Source organism: Leucopleurus acutus (genome assembly GCF_964270905.1).
Source record: "Leucopleurus acutus genome assembly, chromosome: 20".
In the NCBI taxonomy this organism is placed as follows: Eukaryota; Metazoa; Chordata; class Mammalia; order Artiodactyla; family Delphinidae; genus Leucopleurus; species Leucopleurus acutus.
In genome coordinates, this window is record NC_139162.1 from 27,824,054 (window position 1) to 27,844,201 (window position 20,148).

General features: G+C 51.4%; 1 protein-coding gene across 1 annotated transcript in view; it reads right to left on the minus strand.

The window, feature by feature from the left end:
• The window catches only part of CPNE2 (copine 2), a 52,428-nt gene extending 34,244 nt beyond the window's left edge, over positions 1–18,184 (minus strand). Inside the window, exon 1 of the mRNA XM_082862759.1 lies at positions 18,014–18,184. The gene's annotated coding sequence lies outside the window, so the exon portion shown is untranslated. The remainder of the gene's footprint in view (positions 1–18,013) is intronic.
• Positions 18,185–20,148: the final 1,964 nt, after the last annotated feature.

Here is a 20,148-nt window from a genome sequence, read left to right on the forward strand (position 1 = left end):
GAGCACTCTCGGGCTTCAACAATGAACAAGACTGAGGCTTAAGTTCCCACAGGGTCCGCTGGCCCGGCTCCTAAGACATCTTACCCTTTAGGCAGACGAACAGGATTTGGCGACTCTGGTGCTGAGTCACAGGTCTAGAACATTCCAGTTTAGCCAGAAACCTAGGAACCCATCCTCCTTGACCTCCCTCTTTCCTTCACCCCCCATATCCTACGACTGCTGTCGGTTCCACCGCCAAGATGCGTCCAGCATCGTCCCCATCTCCCCGCTTCCACTTCCCTGGCCCATGTCAGGTCTCCCTGAGCAACCCCAGCGCCCAGACTCTCTCTTTTCCATGCCCCGCCAGAGCCAGAGGGAGTCTTTAAACATGCAAATCAGATGCTACCACAGCTCTTCCGGAAAATCTCCCAGTGGCTGCCCTTCCTTGTCACACGATCCAAATCCTCCCCAGGCCCACAGGGCCTGACCTGACCCCACCTTAGGCCACACTCTCCGTCACTCCCTGTGCCCCAGCTGCACTGGCCTCCTTCTGCTCTGCAAATATGCTAACCTCTCTCCTGCCTCAGGGCCTTTGCACTTGCTCTTTCCCCGGCCAGAAATGCTTTTCTTCACGTGGCAGGTCTTTGTTTTTTTTTTATTGATTCATTTGGCTGTGTCAGCTCTTAGTTACAGCATGCAGGATCTTTCGTCGCGGCACGCGGGCTTACTTTCCCCACGTCATGTGGGGTCTTAGCTCCCCGACCAGGGATCGAACCCGTGTCCCCTGCACTGGAAGGCAGATTCTTAACCACTGAACCACCAGGGAAGTCCCATCACATGACAGGTCTTAGTTGTCAGCTTCACGTCACCTCCTCAGAAGCCTTCCTTGGTCACCCAAGCTAATGCAATCTCAGCCCCACACTGGTTCCTTCACAGATCAATGCAATCTACAACCATTTTTACTAATTTGTCTATTTGCCTTGTGTACTGTCTGGAATGTAAGTTCCACAAGGGAGGGATCACCGTTTCCCCAGCACCTAGAGCAGCACCTACACTGTGGCAAATGAATGAGGAAGGGAGCCCCTCAGGCAGGCTCTTTAATCTGCAGCCCCAGAGGAATCACAACCACCTCCCGGCTACACACAGCACTTGAGGGATCATGAAGCCCCTTCTCAGTCCCGGAACCATCATAACTGCTCCCAGAGGCCAGCACTAGAGGGGTTCATGTCCCATTTCACAGAGGTGGAAACCAAGGCCCAAGAAGGGGGCAGTGGTGCTTCTAAGCCAGGGAAGAATGGTGCTGAGGCTAAGAGCTAGGGCTGCCCTACTCCCACTTCCCCGCCCATCACTGGCCCCAGCAGCTCAGGACCCAGGAGCCCGGCTGTGCATCCCACCCACTGTGGAGAAGAGACGCCAAGGTGGCCTGCAGGGGCCCCAGTTCAGAGACGGGCAGTGACAGGAGACACCAAGAGAGGCAGGTGCAGGGAGAGAGCCGGTAGGGGGCGGGGGAGGCAGCGGCTGAGGTGGAGACCTGGAGACCCAGATGGGGAAAAGGGAGATGGGAGGGGCAGGGCCGAGGTGCCCCCCACTGCAGGGGCAAGTGCAACAGCGGGATGGCCTGTCAGAACTGGGGGGCATCCTGTGCCCTCTGAAAAAGCATGCTCAACCAGATACCTGAAAAATGAAATTCTGTTTTCAGTGCCAACTGCAGCAAGTAATGCTCTACAGTCTTGTTGGCAGCAGTTATGAGGACAGGGGTGCGGTCCTCTGGTCGGTACTGTGCTGAGGGTAAGAGCACTTACTCTGGACTCAGACTGCTGGGCTTGAATCCCTGGTTCTGTCATTTACCTGCTGTGTGATCTCAGGCAAGTTACTTAACCTCTCTGGTCTTTGTTCCCCTTCTATAAAAACAGGAACAGCAAAAGTGCTTTCATCAGGTATTGATGTCGAGGATTAAATGAGGTAAAGCATTTAGAATGACACCATGCAGCTTGTGCTGTTATCAGCGATTCTTGATGACTGGGGGCAGGGGGAGAGGTGTGTGAAGTTTACGGTGTATGTAAAGGGGACCAGGAGTGAAAGCTCGTTGAGGATATGGTTCTAGGCTCCCTTTCTCAGCTGGAAGACACAGCTCAGAGATGCCGAGGGAGACCAAGGTGGTAGATAGGGGGCCAGGGAGGGAATAACAGACTCAGACCCCACACCCACACACCCTTCAAGGTGCTACTCTCCTGGGCTGAGGGCTCCTGGGTCTTCATCATGCAGCAAATCCTGCTCAGTGGGGTCTAATCTGTGACAACAGAGGATCCTGGGGTCGCCTCAGGCTCTCTCCGCTCCAAGTGTGGTTCCCGGATGGGCCTCCTCAGCATCTCCTGGGAGCTCGTTAGAAAGGCAGGTTCCTGGGCCCAAACAGACCTGCTCAGAGTCCCCAGAATGGCATCTGTGCTTTAACAAGCCCTCCTCGTAACACACAAATCCCAGAGGGGTGGGTAGGTGAGGCAGATTCTGACGCAGCAGGTCTGGGGAAGGACCCGAGAGTCTGCATTTCTAACAAGCTTCCTGGCGCTGCTGAGGCGGCCCATCTGAGACCACACTTTGAACACCAAGCTCCTAGGCGGGAGGCTGCTACACGGCCCACCAGTGGCTGACCATTCCCCAGGGATGGCTCTGGTTTAGCCCGCTCTTGGCCTAATTAGGCAGATGTCATGCTTGGTCCCTGTACAAGCCCTGCCAACTTCACACGCTGAGCTCCCGCGATGTCTCGGCAGACGTCTGAGTTTGCAGCCTCTGGTCTAGATGGTGACACTCTGGTAACTGGAACCCTCGGCTAACCAGATGCCTGGTCCCCACTGGCCCTGACGGCTGCATTTACTGAACTTACAGGGTCAGAAGATGCCTTGAACGCATCCAGATCTAAGTTGCCTCCTTCACCCCATCTCTCAGATGAGAAAGATCCAGGAAGACAAATGGCAACTGTATTAGGGTTCTCCAGAGAAAACAGAACCAATAGGATATCTACACATATAGAGAGAGATTTCTTTTAAGGAACCGACTCATGAGCTTGTTGGAGAAGACAAGTCTGAAATCTGCGGGGCAAAACTGAAGGCTGCAAATTCAGGTTAGAGTTGACATTGCAGCCTTCAGTCCGAAATCCACAGGGCAAGACAAGCAGGTTGGAAACTAGGCAAGGTTTCTATGTTGCAGTCTTGGGGCTGAATTCCTTCTTCTGGGAGAAACCTTAGTCTTTGCTTTTAAGGCCTTTGATTGGATGTGGCCCACCCACGTAACAGAGGATAATCTGCTTTAATAAAAGTCCACTGATTTAAATGTTAATCGCATCTAAAAAAATACCTACACAGCAACATCAGACTAGTGTTTAACTGAACAACTGGTCACGACAGCCTAGCCAAGGTGATACACAAGATTAACCACCGTAGCAACCTTCAGGTCCTAAAAGACATGCCGTGGGGCAGGAAAATAGGGTGCTGAGGCTAGAGTTCTCTGCCAGCCCTTCCTAACTGTGGGAGCTAGGAGAGCCCACTCCCACCCTGTCAGCTGGCAGGGAAGAGAGGGGGTGGTATGGCTGTGGTGATGGAGACAGGATATAAAATGAGAGTAATAATAACGCCTGCCCCAGGCCCTGTGCCCAGTGTGTTATGGACTTTAACTTCTATAGCTTCACAACATCCTTGAGCGAGGTGTTATCACCACTCCCATTCTCCAGAAGAGCAAACTGAGGCTTGGAAGGATGTGCATTCCAGAGCCTCTGCTAATACGACTCAGGACAAGTCATTTGGTCTTTCTGAGTCTCAGTTTAGTTTTCTTATGCATCAAATGTAAATTACAGGGGCTTCCCTGGTGGCGCAGTGGTTGAGAGTCCGCCTGCCGATGCAGGGGACACGGGTTCCTGCCCCGATCCGGGAAGATCCCACATGCCGCGGAGTGGCTGGGCCCGTGAGCCATGGCCGCTGAGCCTACGTGTCTGGAGCCTGTGCTCCGCAATGGGAGAGGCCACAACAGTGAGAGGCCCGCATACCACCAAAAAAAAAAAATGTAAATTACAAAATGCCTGACACACTGCAGGTACTCGCTCAAATGAGAAAATCCTCTCCGGGACTCCCTACTGTTCTCAGGACAATGTCCAAACACCCTGATAGCTGCCGCCCCCCGCCCCGCCCCCCCCCACCGACTGCCTCAACACATTTCTGGCTCTAGCTATGCTGTTTACTACACAGAGTTCCAACAGTACTTTTTCATGCCTCTGTAATTTTGCACATGCTGTTCCATCTGCCTGGCATGCCCTTCCCTCTTCTTCACTTAGCTCTGTCATTCTTCAAACTCAGCTCAGCAAAACCAAATGAAATCAATGCCACTATGCCTTCCTGCCCCCACCCCCAGGATAAAAGTTAAAAAGCTGGCGATACCAAGTGTTGACAAGGATGTGGAGCAACTGGAACTCTCACATGTCACCAACAGGAGTGTAGATTGGTACAACCGCTTTGGAGAAATGTTTGGCAGCGACTACGAAGCTAAATAAATGCATCCCTTATGATGACCCAGCAACGCCCAGCAGAAACATGCAATATGTTCACCAAAAGACACACCGGAGAACTTTCAGAGCAGCACTATTTGTAATAGCCCCAGGCCGGGAGTCCCCTAAATGCCTATCATCTGGAAAAGGGATAAATAAATGGTGAACGTGCACACGGTGGACCACACTGCCACGAGCATGGAGGAAGCACGAGGACAGCAACAATATGAACAGGTCTTATGAACATACTGAATGCAGGAAGCCAGACGCAAAGGGGCGTGTCATCCTGTATAATCTCATTACGTGAAGTTAAACCCAGGCAAAACAAGTCTATGCTGCTGGAGGGGCATTGCAAGATAGTGGGGGAGGGTGTGAGTAACCGGACGGGGCTACCAGGGGGCTTCAGTGAGGGTCACGTTTGTTTCTCAATCTAGGGGCTGCTAACATGGATGTTTTGGGTTTGTGAACAGTCATTGAGCAGGAAGTCTGCTCTATTTTGTATATTATACTTCAAGAAAACGTTTTTTAAAAAAACACAAATTGGGGACTGCTCTACAAAGTGCCCCCTGAGCCCCTGGCCCTGGAGAGGGAAGCACTTACATTGTTACCATATTGCTACCGCTGGCTTAGGAAATGTCACCCTCACTTGAGCTTAAAGATGGGACCAGATCTTATTTTCATCTCTGCTGTTTCCAGAGCAGAGAGGCATAGAACGGGAGCTCGACAAACGTTTGCTGAAAGTTGAAGGAAGAGTGAAGGTGAAGGGAAGAGGATCTGCGGCATCTTGGAATTGCAGAAGCCTACAGGTTCACAGATTCACAGAATCCCAGGGTTTGGGAATTCTAGGATTTCGGAAATCAGGAGTTCTCTGAATCTCTGAGCTGAAAGGCTTTACAGTTTATCTGGTACCACTTTCTAGCCGCAGCCCTACCACCCCAATGTTCCACAGCGCTGGTTCTCTGAAATGGCGGGGGGTCCATCCCCAAGCTGCTAACACTCCCTGGGGCCCTCCCTGCACACCCACTGCTGCACTGGCTCCTGCCATGTGGTGCACAGCCCCTCAGAGAGCAGACTGGTGCTCCCATCAAGGTGGGGGGCGGGCAGCATCTTGACACAAATCACTTCCCTATCTTAGCTAAAGCTGCTGAGCTCTGAAGACGATGCACTCCCAAAAGGCAGCCAGGCCGACATGGGGATAAATATAGATACAGACAGCATGGGGAGGAGGCTGCTGCAGGGGTCAGCCCTGACACCCCCCACCCCCAGCTCTCCCGAGGCTCCCAGCTGTGGCCAGACCACACCCAGAGGGAGGCTATTCTCTGTAGCCACCACCAAATGGGCTTGATCCCGGGGCATCTCCAGTCTGTTGCCCCAGGGGCTGGTCCAGCAGGCTGAGAGGCAGCCTCCACACTACCGCCCAAGGAGTCCAGGCACTGGGTTCTGCCCACTTCTGCCACCCCTTCCCTCTAGGTCTCAGCTCCTTCATCTGCAAAGTGGGGCTGGCGACGCCCTGCCCTCTTGCCTCCCAGCAAGTGCTACAGGGGATGGGCGTGGATGGACTCTGGGATGCAGGAAGTACTTTGGGGACCTCGGGGTGAATCTGGCCAGGCTCAGAGAGGGGGGACCAAGCTAATGGAGGGAGGAGGGCATGGTGACAATGACCGCCAGCTGAAGTCATTCCAAAGTAGCTTCATTTGAAGGGGACTGTGGGGCAGCCTCAGGGACTGGGACCCAGCCCTGGGGCCCTACCCCCTGGCATCCACACCCACCCAGGGGCCTACCATGGGGAGACTAGGAGACAGGGGCTCCCAACTCTCTATGTGAACTCCCCACAAGTCCCCTCCTCTCTCTGCCTCAGTTTCCCTGCCTGTCAGGGTTCAGGCCCCTTCTGGCTTTGGGGAGTTTACATATGCCCCTCAGTCTTTGCTGGGCTGCTCTGGGATTCTAGCCCCAAGCTCCCGCCCAGGAACTCCAGGCTGATTGGGCCTGAAAGGTCATCTGGGCTTACTCAGTACCCGAATCCCCTTGTGGGCACCTACAGTGGCTGGGCACCCTCTGCTCACATCCCTCTGCAGACTGAGCTCCCCACCTTCTGTTAATGGCTTTCACCCCGCCACACTGAAGAGGCGCCCACCTGCCCCTTCTCATCCAGACAGCGGGGAGGGGCCTCTCTGAGCCTCCGCATCCCAGGCAAGAGGCCCACAGCCCAGCCCCAGGCCCTCCTCAGTAAGTCCTCCTGGCCAAGGACATTGCCAGCTGCTCCCAGGAAACCTTCACTGATAAGATGGAAATAACAGCATTGACTGCGTGCTTCCTGTGTGCCTGGCCCTGTCCACAGGTTCTCACCATTCTGTGTAGGCTATCCTGCAGCCCCAGCAGGGGAGCCCTATTATTACCACCCCATTTCATAGAACAGAGAACTGAGGCACAAAGAGGTTATGTAACCTGCCTATTAGAGGTTGAACTGTGTCCCCCAGAAGAGGTGTTAAAATCCTAACCCCTAAGATCAGCATGTGATCATATTTGGAAACAGGTAGCTGCAGATGTAAAGAGTTAAGATGAGGACATGCTGGAGTACGGTGGGCCCTTATTCCCACATGACTGGTGTCCTTAAGGGCACAGAGGGAAGGCAGCCATGGGAAGGAGGCAGAGACTGGAGTGACGTCACCACAAGGCAAGGGATGCCTGCAGCTACCAGGAGCTGGATGAGGCAAGAAGGCACCCTCCCCTAGAAACTTTAGAGGGAGCGTGGCCCTGCCAACACCTTGAATTTGGACTTCTAGCCTCCAGAACTGTGAGAGAATACATTTCTGTAGTTTGAAGCCACCCAGTTTGTGGTGGCTTCACAGCAGCCCTTGGAAACTAATACACTGCCCAAGGTCACTTAGCTAGTCAGTGGCAAACCAGAGCTTGAAATGAGATGGGGTCCACTGTGCTCTTGCCCAGCACAGCCCTCAGACTCGGAAAGATAGTTGGGGGCCCAAAGGAGGGAGAGGTTGGATAGCATCATCTGCTGGGAGCTGAGCATGCACTCTCCTGTGTCATGGGGCAGGGACAGCCAGAGCACAGAAGGAGGCCAGATGCTCCTGACGAGACAAGGGCCACCAAAGGAGACACAGAGCTGCGTGGTGGAGAGAAAGGGCTCTTGGAATACACTGAGCATGTTCCCACCTCAGGGCCCTTGTACGCGCTCCTTCCTCTGCTTTGGGCACTCCTCCCTCCTTCATTCATTCAAAAATATCCATGGAGCATATCCAGGAAGTATCCTAGTTCCTGCTGGGATACAGCCATGAATGTCATGCCACAGATTAACATCTCAGCTTAAATGTCACACCTCCTCCTCCAGAAGTCTCCCTGATGTCCCCATCCCCCATCCCGTCAATCTCAATCACTTCGCCCTGCTTCATTCTCTTTATGGCATTTTCCACCATCTTAAGTTTTCCTGTCTCTTTGTCATTTGCTTGCCTCACTCTATCCCCCCAACTCCAGAGCTCTGTAGTTGTACAGTTGTACAGAGCTCTGTAGTTGTACCCCAGCTTCGGCACAGTCCATAGGAGGAGCCGTTCAAAAAACATTTGCTGAGGAGCCTGCCCAGACAAGATGGTGGAGTAGAAGGACCTGAGCTCACCTTCTCTCCTGAAAACACCAAAATCACAACCAGCTGCTGAACAACCACTGACAAAAAAGGACTGGAACCTACCAAAAGATATTGTACTTCCAAAGACAAAGAAGCAGCCACAATGAGATGGGGGCAGACACCAGAAGCAAGAGGAACTATAACCCTGCAGCCTGTGAGACTGCAAACACAGAAAGTTAGACAAAATGAGATGGCAGAGGAATATGTTCCAGATGAAAGAACAAGATAGAAACCCAGAAGAACAAGTCTGGGAAGTGGAGATAGGCAATCTACAAGAAAGAGAATTCAGAGTAATGACAGTGAAGATATCCAAGATCGTGGAAAAAGAATGGAGGCACAGACCAAGAAGATATAAGAAATGTTTAACAAGGAGCTAGAAAATTTCAAGAAAAACAAACAGAGATGAACAATACAATAACTGAAATTAAAAATACACTAGCAGGGGGCTTCCCTGGTGGCACAGTGGTTAAGAATCCGCCTGCCAGGGCAGGGGACGCGGGTTCGAGCCCTGGTCCGGGAAGATCCCACATGCCACGGAGCAACTAAGCCTGTGTGCCACAGCTACTGAGACTGCACCCTAGCGCCCACGCTCCACAACAAGAGAAGCCACCGCAGTGAGAAGCCCACGCACCACAACAAAGAGTAGCCCCCACTCACCGCAACTAGAGAAAGCCCACACGCAGCAATGAAGACCCAATGCAGCCAATAAATAAATAGATTAAACAACAACAACAACAACAACACTAGCAGGAATCAACAGCAGAATAAATAAGGCAGAAGAATGGATAAGTGAGCCAGAAGACAGAATGGTGGAAATCACTTCTGTGGAACAGAATAAAGAAAAAAGAATGAAAAGAAATGAGGACAGTTTAAGAGACCTCTGGGACAACATTAAAAGCACCAACATTCGCATTATAGGGTTCCCAGAAGGAGAAGAGAGAGAAAAACAGCTTGAGAAAATATGTGAAGAGGTAATAGCTGAAAACATCCCTCACATGGGAAAGGAAACAGTCACCACGTCTGGGATGTGCAGAGTACACCATACAGGATAAACCCAAGGAGGAGCATGCCGAGACACACATTAATCAAGCTGACAAAAACGAAAGACAAAGAGAAAATAGTAAAAACAACAAGGGAAAAGCAACAAATAACACACAAGGGAATCCCCATAAGGTTATCGGCTGACTTTCCTCTGTAGGCCAGAACGGAGTGGCATGATATATTTAAAGTGATGAAAGGGAAAAACCTACAACCAAGCAAGGCTCTACCCAACAAGTCTCTCATTCAGATTCGATGGAGAAATCAAAAGCTTTAGAGACAAGCAAAAGCTCAGAGAATTCAGCACCACCAAACCGGCTCTACAACAAGTCTAGGCAGAAAAGAGAAGCCCACAACTAGCAACAAGGAAATTATGAATGGGAAAGCTCACTGGGAAAGGTAAACATAGAGCAAAGGCACGAAATCATCCACACACAGATATGCTATCAAAACCAGCCATCATGAGAAGAGGAGAATAGAAATGCAGGATACTGGAAATGCATTTGAAATTAAGAGACCAGCAACTTAAAATAATCTTCTATATACACAGACAGCTATATCAAAACCTCATGGTAGGGCTTCCCTGGTGGCGCAGTGGTTGAGAGTCCGCCTGCCAATGCAGGGGACGCGGGTTCGTGCCCTGGTCCAGGAAGATCCCACATGCCACGGAGCGGCTGGGCCCGTGCCTGCGCGTCCGGAGCCTGTGCTGTGCAACGGGAGAGGCCACAACAGTGAGAGGCCCGCGTACCACAAAAAAAAAAAAAAAAAAACCTCATGGTAACCACAAACCAAAAATCTACAGTAGGTATACATACAAAAAAGAAATCCAAACACAACACTAAAGATAGTCATCAAATCACAAGAGAACAAAAGAGGAAGGAAAGAAAAAAGACCTACAAAAACAATCCCAGGGGCTTCCCTGGTGACGAAGTGGTTAAGAATCCGCCTGCCAATGCAGGGGACACGGGTTCGAGCCCTGGTCCGGGAAGATCCCACATGCCGTGGAGCAACTAAGCCTGTGTGCCACAACTACTGAGCCTGCACTCTAGAGCCCGCGAGCCACAACTACTGAAGCCCGCACACCTAGAGCCCATGCTCCGCAACAAGAGAAGCCACCGCAGTGAGAAGCCTGCACATGACAACAAAGAGTAGCCACTGCTCAGCAATGAAGACCCAATGCAGCCAAAAATAAAATACAATAATTAATTAAAATAAAATCAATTATAAGAAAAAATGTAAAAAACACAGACACATGGAGGCTAAACAATATGCTACTAAACAACCAATGGATCACTGAAGAAATCAAAGAGGAAATTAAAAAATAGCTAGAGACAAATGAAAACAAAAACACAATGATACAAAACCTATGGGACTCAGCAAAAGCAGTTCTAAGAGGGAATTTTATAGCAATACAATCTTATCTCAGGAAACAAGAAAAATCCCAAATAACCAACCTAAACTTACACCTAAAGCAACTAGAGAAAGAAGAACAAGCAACACCCAAAGTTGGAAGGAAAGAAATCACAAAGATCAGAGCAGAAATAAATGAAATAGAGATGAAGAAAACAATAGAAAAGATCAGCAAAACTAAAAGCTGGTTCTTTGAAAAGATAAACAAAATTGAAAAACCTTTAGCCAGACTCATTAAGAAAAAAAAGGGAGAGGGCTCAAATCAATAAAATTAGAAATGAAAAAGGAGAAGTTACAACGGATGCCAAAGAAATACAAAGGATCGTAAGAGACTACTACAAGCAACTATATGCCAATAAAATGGACAGCTTAGAAGAAATGGACAAATTCTTAGAAAGGTACAAAACTGAACCAGGAAGAAAGAAAATATGAACAGACCAATCACAGGTACTTAAATTGAAAAAGTGATTTAAAAACTCCCAACAAACGAAAGTCCAGGGCCAGATGGCTTCACAGGCAAATTCTATCAAACATTTAGCAAAGAGTTAACACCTATCCTTCTGAAACTATTTCAAAAAATTGCAGAGGAAGGAACACTCCCAAACTCATTCTGTGAGGCCGCTACAACCCTAATACCAAAATCAGACAAAGATACCACAAAAAAAGAAAATTACAGGCCAATTATCACTGATGAAGAAGATAGACACAGGGCTTCCCTGGTGGCGCAGTGGTTGAGAGTCCGCCTGCTGATGCAGCGGTCACGGGTTCGTGCCCCGGTCCGGGAGGATCCCACATGCCGCGGAACGGCTGGGCTCGTGAGCCATGGCCGCTGAGCCTGCGCGTCCGGAGCCTGTGCTCCGAAATGGGAGGGGCCACAACGGTGAGAGGCCCGCGTACCGCAAAAAAAAAAAGAAGATAGACACAAAAATCCTCAACAAAATACTAGCGAACCAAATCCAACAATACATTAAAAGGTCCATACACCATGATCAAGTGGGATTTATCTCTGGGATGCAAGGATTTTTCAATATCTGCAAATCGATCAGTGTGGTACACCACATTAACAAACTGAAGAATAAAAATCATATGATCATCTCAATAGATGCAGAATAAGCTTTTGACAAAATTCAACACCCGTTTATGATAAAAAAATAAAAACTCTCCAGAAACTGGGCATAGAGAGAACATACTTCAACATAATAAAGGCCATGTATGACAAACTCACAGCTAACATCATACTCAACGATGAAAAGCTGAAAGCATTTCCTCTAAGATCAGGAACAGGACAAGGATTCCACTCTCACCACTTTTACTGAACATAGTATTGGAAGTCCTAGCCACGGTAATCAGAGAAGAAACAGAAAGAAAAGGAATCCAAATTGGAAAAGAAGAAGTAAAACTGTCACTGTTTGCAGATGACACGATACTATACATAGAAAATCCTAAAGAAGCTACCAGAAAACTACTAGAGCTTGTCAGTGAATTCAGTAAAGTTGCAGGATACAAAATTAATACACAGAAATCTGTTGCATTTCTATACACTAACAATGAAAGATCAGAAAGAGAAATTAAGGAAACACTCCCATTTACCATCGTGTCAAAGAATAAAATACCTAGGAATAAACCTACCTAAGGAGGCAAAAGACCTGTACTCCAAAAACCATAAGATGCTGATGAAAAAAATCAAAGATGACACAAACAGATGGAAAGATATATACCATGTTCTTGGATTGGAAGAATCAATATTATCAAAATGACTATACTGCCCAAGGTAATCTACAGATTGAATATAATCCCTATCAAATTACCAATGGCATTTTTTGTAGATCTAGAACAAAAAATCTTAAATTTTCTATGGAAACACGCAAGACCCCGAATAGCCAAAGCAATCTTAAGAAAAATGGCGCTGGAGCAACCAGGCTCCCTGACTTCAGACTATACCATAAAGCTACAGTAAGCAAAACAGTATATTACCAGGACTTCCCCGGTGGTCCAGTGGCTAAGACTCCATGCTCCCAGTGCAGGGGGCCTGGGTTCGCTCCCCGGTCAGGGAACACGATCCCACATGCTGCAACTAAGAGTTCACATGCCACAACTAAAAGATCCCTCATGCCACATCTAAAAAGATCCCGCACGCCGCAACTAAAGATCCTGCATGCCACAACTAAAAGATCCCGTGTGACACAACTAAGACCCGGCGTAGCCAAATAAATAAATAAATATTAAAAAAAACCCACAACAGTATGTTACTGGCACAAAGACAGACTTACAGATCAATGGAACTGGATGGAAAGCCCAGAAATAAACCCACGCAGCTACGGTCAATTAATCTACAACAAAGGAGGCAAGAATACATAATGGGGAAAAGACAGTCTCTTCAATAAATGGTGCTGGGCTTCCCTGGTGGTGCAGTGGTTTAGAATCCTCCTACCAATGCAGGGGACAGGGGTTCAAGCCCTGGTCCAGGGAGATCCCACATGCTGCAGAGCAACTAAGCTGCCCATGTGCCACAACTACTGAGCTTGCGCTCTAGAGCCCATATGATCCACAAATCCCACTCCTGGGCACATAACCAGAGAAAACTTTGAAAAGATACATGCACCTCAGTGTTAACTGCAGCACTATTTACAACAGCCAAGACATGGAAGCAACTTAAATGTCCATCAACAGAGGAATGGATTAAGAAGATGTGGTACATATATACAATGGAATATTACTGAGCCATAAAAAGGAATGAAATAATGCCATTTGCAGCAACATGGATGGACCTAGAGATTATCATACTAAATGAAGTAAGTCAGAGAAAGACAAGTATTATATGATATCACTTATATGTGGAATATAAAAAAATGATACAAATGAACTTATTTACAAAACAGAAACAGACTCACTTATTTACAAAACAGAAAGAGACTGAAATCAAACTTACGGTTACCAAACTTATGGTTATATATATACTACTATATATAATATAAAACAGATAATCAACAAGGACCTACTGTATAGCACAGGGAACTCAATATTCTGTAATAATCTATATGAGAGAAGAATCTGAGAAAGAATGGATACATGGGACTTCCCTGGTGGAGCAGTGGTTAAGGATCCACCTGCCAATGCAGGGGACACAGGTTCGAGTTCTGGTCCGGGAAGATCCCACATGTCGCGGAGTAACTAAGCCCATGCGCCACAACTACTGAACCTGCGCTCTAGAGCCTGTGAGCCACAACTACTGAGCCCACGTGCCACAACGACTGAAGCCCGCGTGCCTAGAGCCCGCGCTCCGCAACAAGAGAAGCCACCGCAATGAAAAGCACGCGCACCGCAACAGAGCAGCCCCCGCTCGCCGCAACTAGAGAAAGCCCGCGCACAGCAACAAAGACCCAACACAGCCAAAAATAAATAAATAAGATAAATAAACTTATTTTTAAAAATAGAATGGATATTTGTATATGTATAACTGAATCATTTTGCTATACACCTGAAATTAACACAAACTGTAAATCAACTATACTCTAATATAAAGTAAAAATTAAGTCTATGAATAAACAAATCTGTGGCTCTACCTAAAATAGTAAATAAACCCTTGATATATTATGCTATTAAAACAAAACACATTTGTTCAGTGACGAATAGATGGCTGCACGGTGAGGGAAACCTTTCTGGAAGGCAGGGACCCGAAGCCACAGGTGGAAGAGGTATCACGCCAACTGGGCAAAGCCCTCTTTGGTTTATAACCCCTTTCACAGCTGCCTTAAGAACCACATGAAAGGGGCTTCCCTGGTGGCGCAGTGGTTAAGAATCCGCCTGCCACTGCAGGGGACATGGGTTCGAGCCCCAGTCTGGGAAGATCCCACATGCCGCGGAGCAACTAAGCCTGTGCACCACAACTACTGAGCCTGCGCTCTAGAGCCCGTGAGCCATAACTACTGAGTCCATGTGTCACAACTACTGAAGCCCACGTGCCTAGAGCCCGTGCTCCGCAACAAGAGAAGCCACGGCAACGAGAAGCCCGCGCACCGCAACTAGAGAAAGCCCGTGCTCAGCAACGAAGGCCCAACTCAGCCAAAAATAAATAAATTAAAATAAATAAATTAAGAAAAAAAAAGAACCACATGAAGAAAGCAAGGGAAAGCTAGCTTCTGGTCTAAATCTCCCCATTTTCTAGATGAAGAAACCGAGGTCCAAGAGATGAAGAGACTTGGCCCAGGTCACCTGGGGGATGGGTAACTCTCCCCGGCACACCCCAGACCTCTGGTCCTGCAGGCAACGGCAGCAGGTGACACCCCAACCAGGTCAGCAGCCACCATGCACCTCCCCCAGAGCTTCAGTGCTGGGAGAACCCCACCTTCTCCCAGACTCACGACTTTCCCTTCCCCGGGGCCAGCACTTGCCCCTCCTCCATCGTTGCGCTCTGACAGTGCCCCAGCACTCAGTATGGTGAGACAGAGATTCCTCCGGAAACCCCAAAGGGTGAGCGCATGACTCTTCTAGGCTCCATCACCCAACACCACAGACCCATTCAACAGGAGGCTACAAGGAGGGGCGGACTCAGCCATTAAGCCAGTCAGCGCAGGGAAAGAGCCCTGAACGAGATGGACACAGGATGCCCTCGCCATTCCTGGAGCTGGACCCTGGGGAGGAGGGCAGAGAACAAACTGACACATACTTGAATGCATCAGGTGGCGGGAGAGGGCGGCTAATGCCTTGAGAAGAATTAAGCAAGGTGATGTGATAGCGAGCGAGGGATCAGCGTCTAGTCTAGTTTCATCTCAGGCTCTGGAGGCACGTGTGGACAGGGCTAGTGGAGAAACACTCCAGGACATGGGCCCGCACAGCCCTCTTGACGCCACCACAGAGCAGAGGCCGGGTGGCCCAAGGAAGGGAGAGGACACCTGGCTGGGAGCCAGGAGGTGCCTCGGACCCCCACTCATTCCTCAGGCCCTGTAGGACCTCAGGAAGCCATGAATCCCCTTGGGACCCCATACCCTATTTCTGGACAGCATGGGTGGGGCATGATCGTCTTCTCCAGTTGCTGCCTGCCAAGACCCTACGGTGACCTGGCCTCCTGGCTTCCAAGGAGCCCACCCTGTGTCCTGCAGGGGACCTGGCAGGAGGGGAGGAATCCTGTCCCCTCTCTGAGGCCATATTCTCCCAGCTGGAGGGAGATGGATTCCTGAAGTGACTGCCCTGACTCAGCAGCCCCTGCAAGGGTTAGAGGAGAGGAGAGCATCAGGCAGATGGGACCCCGGCCCTGGCTGAGGGCTTCACAGTAGGGGACCTTGCCTGGCAACCTTGCTCCTGCGGGAATTCCTAGAGAATGCTCTTCTGTTTTCCATCACTCCTTAGAGCCCTGTGAGGCCAGCCCAAGGTGGGGGAAACGGGACCACCCCACTGGATCTACCATCCCCCATGGTGTTCTCTTCAGCCTAGTGGCACCTTCCTGTTCAGGACCCTGCCTGCCCCTGGAACAGCCCAGAAGTCCAACATTTGGATTCTGAGGCTCCTCTCTCCAGGAAGGAAGTGGGAGAGAGAGAAGCGAGCTTGCCTGAGGAAATCCCAGAAGGAATCCTAAATCAGTGACCCACATCAGGCTTACTAATATTCCCGTGAATAATGATAACGATGGTTAACATTAACTGAGCGCTTATCGGGCACCAGTCACAGCGCTGGTGCACAAGCCCTTTGTTGTCTAATTTAATCCTCACAATTACCTTTAAAGAACTACACAACTACCCTAAAAGATTATAAAGATGTACAGAGTATTGCTCTTACTACTTTACAGGTACAGAAACTGAGGCTCTAGCTCCGACCCTCTTCTTACGTCCCTGGATTTTTAATTCTTGTGGCCTCTGGGAGGGAGGTCCCATGACCACCAGTGCACCCAACTTGCAGAACACCTGCCCCCTGGCCCAGGTTCCAGTCTCCCAGCAGTCCTGTAAACTGGATTGTGTCAAATTTTGCTTCATTTTACCAATGGAAACGCCCTTAAGCCCTAGGAGTGACAAGGCATCCAAACAGGACACGGCAGAGGGCCAGGAGAACTCAAGTGTCCACATTCTTAGCCCACAGTTCTTTCCATGGAGAAAACTGCCTGGGTGACCCCTCCCACTCCAGCCAGCTATGTCACGTGCCTGGGACGGTCCCAGCACTCACTGGGCTCCATACCAGAGGAACTGCAATAAAACCACTTTTTATGTTTGCACCCAGCCTCCATATGCACAGGCCCTGGACAATGAGCCCATTTTACAGATGAGGACCTGGGCTCGGAGGGGAGGAAGGTCTAGGCCAGGGGCCCACTGCTGGGTAGGCGTTCAGACCCAGGTCTCCCAAGCTCTCCATTAGGGCTGTGCAGCTGCCGAAGGTTACAGCTTGGCTCCTCTCCCCAATTACCGAAGCTGTGGGTGCTCCAAGAAACAGAAAAAGCCCCCCATCCCTCAGTGACAGCCCACACCCCTAGGGGAGCAAAAACTAAGGGCAGACAAACAAAGGGTCACTCAGCTAATTCTCCCAGATCCTTTGCCCTTGTCACTTCACCCAGTACATAACAGGGCTGGGGGAGTCCCAGACAGTAAGAAGAACTTCCACCTGGCTAACAGAGCCCTGGGTTCCATTGCCACCTGTCACCTTGGGCAAACCACAGCCCCTTCCCCAAAGGGGCTTGTCCAACAAGGCTGGGGGATGACATGGGAAGAGGAAAGTAAGAACCCTCTATTTTTCAGAGAAGCAGCTCTGCGGGGTAACGAGGAACGGGAAGGAAGAAAGGGCCTAGCTCTCTCTTTTCGCCATGCTTCCCCCTCCCCGCCCCCACCCCAAACACACAGGTGCCAGAGAGCGTTTGAGAAAAAACTAGTTTGCAAACACACTCCGACTTCTGGGAAGCTGCCCAGTTCCACTCCCTCTCTTTGCTCCCCCTTCGCCCGCAGGGAGCTGACTCTCTAGCAGTTCTCTGGGGCCGGGGACGGAGGGGGGTTGGGGGGCTGGGAGTAGGGCACGGGGGGCGAGGAGCGGGCCCCGCGCCTGCCCGGAGCCAGCCCGAACTCAGCACTTCCGTAGCTGCGATGGTGGCGGGGCTCCACCTTCCTGACGCCCCCAGGCGCCTCCGGGGAGGCAGGAGGGTCCCTAAACCGCGGGGCTCGGACCCCGGGCGGCGCCACCGTCCTCTCGGCACCCTGCCCTCTGTTCCCCCGCGGTCGGGGCGAAGACGGAGCGCCCCCGCGTGGCCGGGTCGGAGCTCAGTCACCCAAACGCCGGGGTCCGGGTGAGCGCGGGTGGAGGGAGGGGGCTTGGGGTTCCGCAGTCCCCCGAAGCGGAACCCGGCTTCCTTACAAGCCGCCACTGGCACCAGAAGCCGAGCCCCAAGGCCGAACTTGAGCCCTCCCGCCAGGGCGCCCCGCCCGCCCCTTTGGGGCCCCACTCACCTCGGGTCCCGCTACCCTCACCGCGCGGCTGCCGCTCCCCGCACTCCGGGCCACCGGGGCATCCCCGGGAGCTCCCCTGCTCGGCTGGGCCCGCGGGCGCAGGACAGGCTCAGGGCGCTGCCCCCGCGGCCACGGCCAGCTCGCGTGCGCTCGCAGCTGCTCGAGGTCCAGTCCTCCTCCCCGGCCGGGCGGGTAGTGGCGGCGGCTGCTGCTCGGGCTCCTCCCTCGGCCGAGGGCGGGGGCGGGCGTGGGGCGGGAAGTGGGAGGCGAGGCGGGCGCTTCCTGGAGGGGCGAGCGCTCCCACGGGCGGAGCGGGGACGATATCCTGCCCGCCCGCCGCCCGCGGCTGGCGCGCCCAGGCACTCCGGGTTGTCAGTGCCTCGGGGCCCCGAATGTTCGAGGCCGGGATCCGAGTGTCCGAACGTTCGAGGCCGGGATCCGAGGATCTGAACGTTCCAGGCTAGGATTCCGCGGATCGGAACGCAGCTGGTTCGCACTCGCCCCAGGCTGGCCTCGCCCGAGCCGCTGGAACCTCCGAGTTGCCCGCACTGTGCGCTCAGGGCTGCCGACGCGGGATCCGAGGGGTGGGGTCGGCCCGGACCTGCCAGGCCCAAGGGCGCCCTCTGCAGCCTCGACCCCAAGGGCTGTTCGGCTCAACGCTGCGCCCTCGGGGGATATACCACGGGGTTTGGTTCTGGGCTGTATCGGGCAGCACTAGGATCGCTGTGTTTTCTTCTTCTTCTTTTTTTTTTTCCGATAGTAAAAGAGCTCGGCGTTTTCTTGTTACCGCCAGGGACTGGGAAGATGACACAAGCGTTATTTCTCTGACGGAGATGATAAGATAAACACAGTTCGAACAGTGCCTGGGGCTAGTCAGCGGGAGGGCGTCTAGCGGGTCCTTGAGACCTTAGCGCACCGAGTCCGCCCTTCGGCGGTGGCCTTCTTTTCCCTAGAAGAGGCACCAATTCTTAAGAAATTCGTCTGTCGCTGGGCGCTCGTGCTGCAGGCCACTCGGCAGTATTTATGTGCTCGCTCCCCCCGCCCCTCTCCCCTATCCAGTGCCTCAGACAAAGGAGCCTCATTTAACCAGATTGTGGGGGACAGAGCTGGCTCGGGGATCTCAAGACCACGTCCACAGCCCTTGGCCCCGGGGCTCACAGACTGGGAATCTGGGAGTTAACGCAGAACACTTGGGTTGTGGGTTTTCCATACTAGGCAGGTGAGGGTTAACTGGGAGACTCACGCTGCATCCTGCGAACCTCCCTCCACGTCTGAGTCACAGGCACTTTGCAGCCTTAGAGGGCGGCTGCTAAACAGCCCCAGGGCTCTGGGCTTTGTTCTCTGCCTGCCTCCCCCCCACCCCCACCCCGACCTCCATCCATCCTTCTTTTCTCCAAACTCTGATCTTGCTTCCAACTGAAGTCCTCAAAGCCCTCAGCCCAGCTGTGGGGCAAACCAATCTAGAGGTGTTCTTAGACGCAGCTGTAGCCCCTCTTCCTCCAGGAAGCCTTTTCTGATTGATCTGGCCCCCAGAATCCCTCTCCTCTCCTGGCTCCAGAGCGGGAGAGCCAGGCACTGGGATGGATAGTGGTGAACCCAAGCAGAGAGTGCCTCCCCTCACGCTGCTCACCTCTTGGGGGCAAGACCACGGCCCAGGCAATCATATTACTGTATGAAAAGTGCAAAGGTTTGAGGCAGGGTTGTTCAGAAGACCCAACTCAGCCAGAGGAGTCAGCGAGGCTTCCTCTCGGAGACCTGAAGGATGAGGTAGTTGGGCCTGCTGAGCGAGGCGGGGGGGGGGGGGGGGGGGGGGGATATACCTGATCCCTGGCCACGGGCGGAGTACAAAGGCCACAGGTCACAGCAATTCCACTCCTAGGAAAGGGAAATGAAAACATACATCCATACAAAAACTTGTACATGAATGTTCATTGCAACATGATTCAGAATAGCCAAAAAGTGGAAACAACCCAGAGGTCCATCAACTGATGAAGGATAAACAAAATGTGGTCTCTCCACACAACAGAATATTATTCAGCCACAGAAAGGCATGATGTATATAGAACATGGATGAACTTTGAGAACATTGTGTTAAGTGAAAGAAGCCAGTCACAAAAGACCACATATTGTATGGT